The 8,971-nt window shown below is 42.4% G+C and overlaps 1 long non-coding RNA gene across 1 annotated transcript; it reads right to left on the bottom strand.

The window, feature by feature from the left end:
- Window positions 1-2,752: 2,752 nt before the first annotated feature.
- LOC310660182 lies at window positions 2,753-6,502 on the bottom strand. Its single transcript, XR_014503280.1, has 3 exons — window positions 6,373-6,502; window positions 3,529-3,792; window positions 2,753-2,875 (listed from the first exon to the last, which is right to left on the bottom strand). It is a non-coding gene; the product is annotated as an uncharacterized lncRNA (long non-coding RNA).
- Window positions 6,503-8,971: the final 2,469 nt, after the last annotated feature.

The following is an 8,971-nucleotide window of genomic DNA, read 5'->3' as shown; positions in this document are numbered from 1 at the left end:
CTGGGGTTGCGGCGCTCATCTCACTTTACTGGCTGAGGGAGCCGGCGTACAGCTTCTGGATCATGTGGCCAGCATGACTAAGCCACTTCTGGCGAACCAGAGCAGTGCATGGAAATGCCGTTTACCTTCCCACCGGAGTGGTACCTATTTATCTACTTGCACTTTGACATGCTTTCGAACTGCTAGGTTGGCAGGAGCAGGTACTGAGCAACGGGAGCTCACCCCGTCACGGGGATTCGAACCGCCGACCTTCTGTTCGGCAAGTCCTAGGCTCTGTGGTTTAACCCACAGCGTCACCCGCATTCCAGACTTAAATACAGCTAATTATGCCGCTCCCTTAGTGGGGATGAGGCCCAGGCTATAGGAATAAATCCAGGAAGCTGTAGATGCGCTGAAGTTGAGAAACCAAAACTGTATCTTGGGGAGATTTTGCCAGTGCAGAGGAGCAAGAAAATGGGGATAGGGGAGAATTTCAATTCAGTTTGCATTTCAAGGTGAACATGTCTATTTCACACTTTCCAAAGCAAGGTGCAAACAGAAACACAGCCATCCTTTGAAAAGCACCCTCCCTTGTGGAGCGTTCCCTCAGCCTCCTCTCCTCTCCCTTCTCCTTGGGAGTCCTCCAGGCAGCTGCTGCTGCCACCCATGGTCTCTGAGCTGCCCCCCACCCAAAAGAGAGGTGCCTTTCAGAGGCACCATTCACCTACGGAGCTTATAGCCAGGGCTGCTGCAGTAAAAAGCTGTGCAAGCCTTTGGGAGGCAGAGATGTGAGAGAGCATCAGAAGACGGAGGGAAGGAAAGAGGGACACAGGCCACGGTTGCTCCACAGCACCCCTGACTATCATTCACGACACCCCAGGATGCCACAGCACACTGGTTGAAAACCACTGCTGTATAGGATTGCACCCTTATCGTCTCACTGAAAATGTGCTAGGACTTTTAGCAGGCTAGTTTTCTGTCCCCTCGTGCAGACACTGGCCGTGCTCCCCAGTAAAGGGAAGTGCCAGCCTGCTGTCTGTCTGGCTGCCCCATTACAGCACGGACTCGAAGCTGCGATGCCATCTGGCTCCCCTCAGGAGCTACAGAGTCCATTTGGAGCCATTTCAGGGAACTAACACTGGCTGGGAATGCTTTTAAAGAGAACTTGTGATCTCTGGGCATAAAATAAAGCCTCAGGGTGGTTATGTGCTATGTATATCTGGGAACTGGCTCCAAAATATAAAAGAAACCAGTTACTAAAAATAAGAGACTTTCCACAGATGGAGGGGACTCAAATTAAGATACTATAGATGTTGCAAAGAAAGAGGATGTATATATAACAGTGACATATCTCCAGTTTAACATCCCAAATAGCAAACTCGCACATGCATGTCTAGATAATAAATCTCCTCAGGGAAGCAAAAAAGCAAAGTATATTAGAATAACTGGAAAAAGGTTGGATGGGTATCCAACTTCCCTCTTTTGGACACTTTCTGTTTGCCCAGAACCACATTCATTCCATTTGCAGACTACAACCATGATCATTATTGAATTTTGGATAGTCCATACATAGATTAAATTTTGTCTCATAGCATACATGCTTATCAGCTTCGAAGATAGGGCATTCCCTAGGTACACAGAAATATATAAATGTGCAATTTATACCCAGTTGTGCTCAATGGACCAGCTTTTGATACCATTGACCATGGTATCCCTCTGGACCATCTATGGGAAATGGAAAATCAGGGGCACTGTTCTGCAGTAGTTCCAGTCTTATAACCAGGAATGGTTCCAGAAGGTAGCATGGGACTGGAGTACTTCTCAGCCCCCTGACTCCTCAGGTATGGGGTGCTACCACTGGTGGCATACTGCCTCTGATATTACTTAACATCTACATGAAGCTATTGGAGTGGTCATCATGAGTTAACCCTCCTTGAGGGATAAAAAAATATGTTTTTTTGTTTCCATCATGACTCGGCTCTAATTTATATCCAGGGAAGAAGTTGACACAGAAACGTCCAACACCAAGAGTCCTTGTTGTGGGTTTAGATTATATGCTACCACACACAGATAATCACTGAATTCTTGCTTGTCAGAGACAGAGCGTGACCAAGGTTAAATTACCCCAGACTCGGCCATGCTCCCCACTCCCATCTCCACTGAGGGAGTGTGTCACAATAGTAATAGTAATAAGAAGAGGAATAACTTCAATGAAAATAAAATGGTCCCAAAGGGGCCTGTGAGCTTCCAGGGCTTTCAGAAAGTCATATAAATTGGGGGAAAGAAAAGACACAGGTGAAGGATGTTTTGCACACAGGAAGTCCCAGGTCCCACAATTAGTCGGGGTAGACAATGTTTGGCAAGATGGATCAATGGATTCATATCTAGCTGCGGACAGCTTATAGTATCCTAAAGGGAAGGGATTAATGGATTTGTGTCATATCCCCATGCTATGTAGTGAGGCTTCATTAGGATTTCCTTTGGAATTCCCCCAACAGGCGGCTTGCCATGTTTACCAACAAGAATTGACAGCCATGCAGTCTTTTTAATGGTACTGAAAAATCTGACAACCAACCAACAGGGGGTTGTTCAAAAACAGTTTTGTTTTTAATAACACAAAACTAGTTGGGCTGATAGTTTATCACTTTTACCTTATAACTACATCATTTCAAACACACCCAGCAAAGGATGTCATAGGAAAACCCAATTCTCACGCCATTTATATTCCCAGAGGTGCCTAGAAAAGCAATTCTTACCCATCCAAGAAGAAAACCCTGGCTGAGTCAGTGAAGGCTCTGTCAGGGTTAGAGGCTGATGGTCGTCAGTGGATAGCACACAGCCATCTTTGGACAATCGCATAATTCTTCCTCCAAGGCCTCAGAATGAAAGTGGGTTGCTGTTTTTTTTTTTTACAGAAACAAATAATACATTATTCTTACTTATTAGCTATGTGTTGTGGTTGAATTTGTGGTTGTTTTTTTTACAGCCAGTAGCCCAAAATCTAAGATGGCTTTATGAAGCATCTACATCTTAAGATAAGCCTTTCTGTGGTAAATAATTCCATATTTTGGAATAGAATTGTGCATTATTTTGTGGACTGAAATATATGTAAAAGGAATCATAGCAAGCATAATGCAATTGTCCTTGTTATGTTGTTTCTACGTACTGCGTCCATTTTGAAGTCCACAATTCTCTAATCATTACAATTTAATTTAATTACCTAGTCTGAGAGTTTGAGTCTCTCTAGTTTATCATTTGAACTCTTTTAACTGGGAAGAGTTGCTGTGCTCACCAGGCCTGAGCTATTTTGTTTCTTTGAATAAAGAGTTAATTTCACTGACAACTTGTGAGTTATTGCTGACCTGCTCACAACTCCTGCCTTGACAATTAATTTTTTTTTTTTTGCAAGCTCCCTGGAGTTCTCCTGCAGTTGCCCCACCCCACAAATTCACCAAACAGAGGAACATAGCTATTAATACCAAGATGAGAACCAAAACCCCCCAAATTATTGTGAGGAAAAGGAGAAAAAAGTTAAGATTCTGTTCATACCAGCCCTCTAAGCCACCAGAGTTTCCCAAAGTAAATGTCATCCAAACTTTATAGTAGTATCAGAGAATTCAGGGATCTCTCAGCTGTTTTATCCCACAGTTACATGACAATTCTTTTGGATGCCTTTCTGTTTGCTGTGAAATTCAGGATGTTGGAGCAACTGTCTCAAACAAACATCAAATTCACACCCAAGAAAATTGGCTTGATTTTGGGATTGGTGCTGCAGAGTTCAGACATCCACTCACAGTCACATTGCAGAAACACCTGTTGATTTGAGAAGATGCATGAAGCAGTTGATTCAGAAGGGTGATGAATGCATAAGCAAATTAAAACTCATTTCTTCTCTCACATACAGTTTTCAGTTTTCTTGTTCAGATGCTGTATCAGAATAGCAGCCACTGGTGGTCCATTGAAGTTTTCATTTAAAAAAATGCATCTTTCCGCTAGAAATGATGACCTTCACAAATGTTCTCTAGGTGTTCATGGGAAAAATGCTGCTTCTGTTTGTTATGCACAGAAATGATAGCCTTTGGAATACACCACCCATCTCTGCAGCTGTATAGGGACAGTGAGCTGAATCGGGAAGTGTTTGCACTGTCACCATATGAGCAGACCAGGAAGAAGGCTTGCCAGGTAGCTCTTCAGAAGGGGCAAAACTATACACAGAACTTCATAAGACCTGATGATTAAATGATTGTCGGTGCTTTGAAGACTCTGCTTTTGCCTGCACAGCTTGATTTCGAACCATGTGGGAACAACAGCTCACCCGACACCATTGTGGTGTCAGATGACTGAGGAGTAGCCAGCTGTATCCACTTGCCAAACCTGGCTTGTGGGATTGATGGAAAAGATAAGGATCCAGCTCCCCACCACTTGGCAAAAGGAAAAGGTCACTCCAGGAGAGAGGAGTGGAAAAAGAAATGCCAAATCGCCCCTCGAGGCTTCTGTTCCCGACTTGCAAAATTTGTTGCAAACTAAAAGTAGAAAGCTACAAATTGCCACAATCAGCATTTTAGAGAGGACTCCCCAATTGCTCCTTTTTGGCACGATATATTGGCATGATATGTTCATTAAGAAAGAAAACATTGATTTCTAGAAACAGAGTTGGAAAACATTTCTGAGTCAATGACATTCCAATGCCAAATGGGAAAGCATATTTGTTTGGCTGAAAAATAATAAGCAAATACTCAGAGTTAGCATGATTTCTATATTAAACATGTCTCTGCATTCTTAGTGCAATGTAGGTGGGTGAAGTAGTGAAACAGCCCTCTTGTATTATTAAAACCTCTTACTTTCAGTGTCACATTGAAGCAGCTGGGAATTCAGAAAGCTTTACCTTTTAAAATATTTACAAGTGTGGCCCAGACCTTGTCCACATGGGTTGCTGAGTGCATAAAAAACCTAATATTTTCTTAAAATTTAGATTACTGACAGTTTGGAGCTTTTCCGTGCATGGGTCACATTGATAATTATGCCTCAAATTAGCAATGCCAATAATAATAATAATAATAATAATAATAATAATAATAATAATAATAATGTTTAGTCTACACTTGGTTTGAGTGGTATGTCTATTTGAGCTGTATGTGTATAAATATATATATATATTTAGTTAAAAATATGTCTCTAACAGTCACCATGATCCTGCAAACACTGGTTGACACTTTACTATAGCCAATCACCCAGCAGATTGGGAATTGCCCTTAGATCTTATAAAGAAGGGTGGTATATAAGTTAAAGAAACAAATTATCAGGGACTGGACTGAAGAGGAGGAGGAATAGTGGAGGTCTCTCTCTCTGCTTCTCCTATAGCTTCCAGAGAGGAGGAAGGCAGTCTCAATTTGCAGCAGGGCTTGGAGGAAGATAACAGCCCAGATATAGGCGAACAGCAGAGTTATGCTGTGTTAGGAGAAGGAGGAGGTGAAGCAGAGCAGCTAGCTGACACGTCTCTGGACAGGGCCTCTTGTCAAGATTCAATCACAGTTTATTGGATGGACCTTCTACTTCCTCCTTCGTAAAAGTCTAAAAGAACTTGCAGCAGTAACCACAACTGTTAGTTAATACAAAATGTCTTCAGGTGAGTTACATAAACAACTAAAAAACCACCATCAAGTTTAGCAACAATCCCCCGTCCCCATGAATGTGGTTGCTTCTTGCCACATAGTAGGGTACTTCTTTGTCTAGATCTGGAAAGAACCAGTGCTATTTTTTTTATAGAAAATGAGGTGCTGGAGCTTATCATTAACTTCTCACTTGTTCTTTTAAAATGGCAATGATGCCCACCTGAGACGTGCTAGAACTGAGCTCCAGTGAGTTCCGGCTTTTAAAAAAAGCCCCCAAAAGAACTAATTAATAGGAATTTACAGTACAGTGGTACCTTAGTTCTCAAATGGCTTAGTTGCCAAACAAATCGGCTCCTGAATGCTGCAAACCCAGAAGTAAGTGTTCCAGTTTTTGAACATTTTTCGGAAGCCAAACATCCAATGTGGTTTCCGATTGAGTGAAGGAAGCTCCTGCAGCCAATCGGAAGCCGCGCCTTGGTTTTTGAACAGTTTCAGGAGTCGAATGGACTCCCAGAACGGATTAAGTTCAAGAACCAAGGTACCACTGTATATCTATATTGAGATTCATCTTCAAGTGCTCCAACACCACTAAACATATAGAACACAGACCCCCTCACAGACGCAAACCTTTGGATCCCATTGTGACTTATTAGAATTCTTAAATGACTGATCTTTATGCTCTATGTCTCCCATGCTACCAAGATGAGCTCCCTAAATGAAGGCATTTATTTTGATTTTTCTCTAATAAAGCAATAGTGGAGTGTTTTTTTTAAATTTTTACCTTATAGTCAGTCTCCTGTTTCTCTTTTAAGTGGCAGAAAATAAGCTTCTTACTCATTTCTCCTTCCTCTGTGGCCTTTCCCCTGTGTCCTACACTAACCAATCTTTTTTTTCTGGACTGTGTTTGATCACTGTGCAAAAGCTGTCTGTATGACGCCTACTAGAGTGTCAGCCCCCATCCTCTTCTTCTAATTTTGTCACCAGCCATAGGAAAAAGCAAAGACAGTGAAATGGTGGGAAGTAAATAAGAGAGTGTGGGGGAACACAAACCCAAAGGACTGCTTGTTTTTGTGCCCTGTGCAGCTGTGGTAATTACGCGAGTCCACAGGAGACCTAGATGATAAAAGTGAATGTCTGTCAGAAACGTTAGGGCTTCTGGGCTAAGGGTAAAAATCGGCCTAAAGGGAGTACATAAAGTTTTTCAAAGGCAGTTGAATCTTGGAATACTAAATAGTCATTCCTGGACAAATTTCTCTCAGAAGTGTGGAGGCAAGGTGTTAGGAAGCAGACAACAAAGAATTAGCCCGTGAAGCAACTGCCAAAGCTGATGTACACTTTCCCTCACATTGTTTCCATCACAGTTTTCGTACCTGAGTTCTGACTGAAGCACAGAAGCACTTCATGTTCCTTGCAGTAGCTCTGTGTGGTGCCAAGACTTCAACTTCGCCATCTCATTTAGGTTTTCAGAACAGACACTTTCCTTTGTAGCCTTCAAAAAGCTACCATAACAATTACAAATTCCTCTGAGAGGCCTTTCTTTCTTTCTTTCTTTCTTTCTTTCTTTCTTTCTTTCTTTCTTTCTCCAGAGGAATCATTATTGCCCGCCTGGAGAAGAAACTTGGTTTGTTACAAACACACCCCATGCATCAACCTTGAGCTGTTCCTCGTTCACCACATTGCCTCAGTCGAGGCATTTAAGTTTCCGCAGTATGAAAGAATGAGACCACAACCAATTGCCTTTGATTCCCTCAACAAAGTGGATCTAATCTTCACTTTTAACTAGAAGTGTCAGTCTAGAATGTGACAAAGCAAACAATCCTCAAACCTAACAATTTGCCTACCTTCAGGCAAAATGAGCTGATTTTAGATGTCCCGAAAAGATGGGAAATTGCTAAATACAAGGGGCTGTGTCAAACAAAGGACTTCTGCTTCCACAACAGAGCTTCCCCTCCCTTCTCTCCATCTTCTCTAGCCCCATGACCCCCACATGCCCCTCATCCCCCTTATTTGCTTAGAGAATTGGGGGAAGTCCCAGAACAGATTTAAGGGTCCCCAGGGGGAAGGGAAGTTCTATTGTACAAATGAAGTCCTTGTGCTAACAGCACAGCTTAATAGGATACAGCCCTTAATTTATTATTGTTGTATTATTGTTGCCAGGGAGGGGAAGAGACATTTGTGGAATTCTCTTCCTGAGGGACTAAAATAACCTTCCTTGTGGAGGTATTTGCCATACCACCTCAGGCAACAATTTATCTTGGGGTGGCCTTATTATCACCACAAGCATTTCAGTCCCAAACCCGCTTCATTTTCCTGTACAGTAATGATAAAACTGGTCAACATGTAGCTTAAGCTAATCAGATGAAAATACATTTTCTTGCAGTTATATGGCTTCCCGGACTTTAATGCACCCTTCCTCAAGTAGCTATTTTTTTGTAAGGTAAAGGTAAAGGTACCCCTGCCCGTACGGGCCAGTCTTGACAGACTCTAGGGTTGTGCGCCCATCTCACTTAAGAGGCCAGGGGCCAGCGCTGTCCGGAGACACTTCCGGGTCACGTGGCCAGTGTGACAAAGCCGCATCTGGCGAGCCAGCGCAGCACACCGAAACACCGTTTACCTTCCCGCCAGTAAGCGGTCCCTATTTATCTACTTGCACCCGGAGGTGCTTTCGAACTGCTAGGTTGGCAGGTGCTGGGACCGAGCAACGGGAGCGCACCCCGCCGCGGGGATTCAAACCACCGACCTTTCGATCGGCAAGCCCTAGGCGCTGAGGCTTTTACCCACAGTGTCACCCGCGTCCCTATTTTTTTGTAGTCTCTCCTTAAAAACCTTCAGAGAATGGGATTCCACAAGTTGCCAGGTCAAGCTATTAATCAGACACACTGTTTTACAGAAAATGAACAGTTTTTAATATTCTGTTTCAATATCCCCCTTCAGTTACCTAAATGAAATGAAACCTAAAGAGCACAGCCTAAACACTGAAAATCTCTAATTGAAAGTTGCCCCACTGAGTGCAATTAAAATGATTGCGCGTTCTCAATTTTAAGCTAGAACACAAAGAAACCAACTACTTTAATTTAAAAAAGAAATACTCATCTTGGTGTGATAATTCAATTGCACAACTTGGGAGGTCATAATTTGTGAATATTTTTGTTAGCGATACACAGCAGTCAAATCAGCACAGTTATTAAATATCTGTAATTAACAATATTAAACTAAATTGCAACTCCATGCATAATTGTTATTAATTGCATGCGCACAAAACATTTTCACTTGAAGCAACATCACCCCCACACTTTGTATTAAAGACATAAATGAAGTCTTTTCTAAGGCCTAAACCCCATGCAAGGTTTATGATTTGTAATCCCCCACCCTCCAAATTC

The sequence above is a fragment of the Podarcis tiliguerta genome (genome assembly GCF_965153285.1).
Source record: "Podarcis tiliguerta genome assembly, chromosome: 11".
NCBI lineage: Eukaryota > Metazoa > Chordata > Lepidosauria > Squamata > Lacertidae > Podarcis > Podarcis tiliguerta.
This window is presented reverse-complemented; position numbering and strand designations above follow the sequence as displayed.